The sequence below is a fragment of the Alnus glutinosa genome, chromosome 5, assembly GCF_958979055.1.
Source record: "Alnus glutinosa chromosome 5, dhAlnGlut1.1, whole genome shotgun sequence".
NCBI lineage: Eukaryota > Viridiplantae > Streptophyta > Magnoliopsida > Fagales > Betulaceae > Alnus > Alnus glutinosa.
This window is the reverse complement of record NC_084890.1, coordinates 29,432,541-29,434,825: the sequence shown is the minus strand read 5'-3', so window position 1 is coordinate 29,434,825 and position 2,285 is coordinate 29,432,541.

The following is a 2,285-nucleotide window of genomic DNA, read 5'->3' as shown; positions in this document are numbered from 1 at the left end:
TCGTTTCCGTTTTGTTAAACGTTCGGACTTAATTACTCCACCAAACGATTCCGTGGACCTGGGTGTAGAAATAGACATGATGGAGATATTCCATATATGTGCAAAAACCTTGTTTTCATCTAGCTATATACACACATTAATTTGCTTGAGAATGTCGTGCACCACAGGGTAGAAACAGACATGAATGGAGATATTCCAATGCAATGTGAATGGTCATGATGTTCAATCTTTGAAGGAAATATAGAAAGCTGTACGTTGTGAGAACACTACACCACTTCTAACACTGCCGTTGTCCTCTTGCACTGATGGTCTAAATTCAGGACTGGAAGATTTTTACAAGATTCTCTCTACCATGTTGACGAGGGTATGTCTTAATTAGGTTTGTGGGTGGTCATTGATGTTGCCAATTTGAAGACCTTAATTTGTATACCATGTCAAAACTCCCAACATCAATCAAGTTTGTTTTGTCCAAATTGTCTGTTACTTTTGTTAAATCACAATTTTTCTTAAAAGCTTAAATCGATAGAAAAAGAAAAATTTAATTATTTAATTAATATTTTAACACTCCCTCATACGTATAGACTTAAACTCCATTTTAATATATGAGACCTAACATGTAAAATATTTATTCAAATTGGGATACTGAATAACTGAGACAAGATTCAAACTGTTATGAAAACAGAATTCTACGCGGAGCAAATATTAACATTAGAATATATAATATGGTAGAATATTTTCCTTATGTTAGAATATATGTTATGATTTGATACTTAAGTTTGATTATCATAATTAAGAATGATTGTAATTGATGGTAATCAAATCAAATAATTTGATTATCAGACTTATTTTTATTTCCACCTCTACAATTGTAACATTTTCTATTTAAGTGTGATGAAATAATGAAAATATATGCAAAAAATTAATCTTAAACATTGTGTTTGATAAGGTTTAGGTTGCCTTTAATGAATTTAAAGAATCTAGGTTCCCTCAAAACCTAATAAATTATCCCGTTACGTGTTTGTGAAATCATTCACATAACACAAATTCAAGACCTCTAGTTCTCAAGGTTAAGCTTATAGAAATCGATTCTACTTTGTCATTTTACACATATACAAGCATGCATTTTACTCAAAACACATATGCAAATATAAACTTTACTCAAAACCATTGAGTAAAGTGGTATGACAAACAATCATACATGGGCTTACACGAACAAATAAGGAAATCGCTCCTGCATTTGTTGTTCAAGCATCCATGTGGCTTCTTCAACACCATGATTTCACCACAGAATTTTCTCACACTTGATAGTTTTAGTCTCAATTTGGTGTTTCTTGCGATCCAACACTTGCATGGGTAACTCTTCATAAGTCAATTTTGTTTGAATATCAAGAGGCTCATCACATGTGAGGGATCATGAACACATTTTCACCACTGAGGCACGTGGAATTCATCATGAATGTCCGCCAAACTAGGTGGCATCACGACCTTGTACGCTATAGGGCTCAAGCTGTATGATAGATCATCTTGTTATCATAATCCTTCAGTACCTTGAACCCTCAATGTAGCCTCATATTTAAGTCTATTCGCAAAAAGACTCAGGTGAACAGCGTGGATTTCACACACTTCACCATAGAAGTAACTCAAGGCTTGGCTCAAACATAAGCCAAACATGCTAGTGTATCCTCTCAGACACTTTTATTTCGTAGTCATTTATTAAAATAAGATATTTTAAAATTATCAACTTTATTATTTTCATTATGTTGCTCCTCCGCACCCTGTCCGGACACCGACATGCAATTTCAGATTTTATTGAATTTTTAAATGTTCTTTTACTATTATTTTAGTTACTTGTTTAATCTATTTCGCATTAATATCTTATTATCTTAACTTGTATCTATTGGTTGAATTCCTAAGGAAACATCTTTCGCCATCTGACTAGCTGTCTCGGTTAATGGGTCTTTTCGCTATGGTGTCTTCCTATAAGTGACTTGTCAGACATGATTAACCTTTTTTTTTTTTCAAAAAAGAAAAAGAAAAAAGAGGAAATGGGATTAGATTGTTTTCTTTTTCCTTCAGCTGCCTTACCCGCCGCCCCTCTTCCATTTGCTTCTTCTTCAACGCCGCCTTGTCGTGCCGCCCCCTCTTCTTGTAAATCTTGGTTTTGTTTATTTCTGGCTTCTGGGCATCCAATAATCCTGGGTGTTACGGAATTGGGTTTTTTTTTTCGATTTGTAAGACGAAGTTGATGTTGGTTGTCAAGAACAGAGCGTTTTTCAATATCGAGG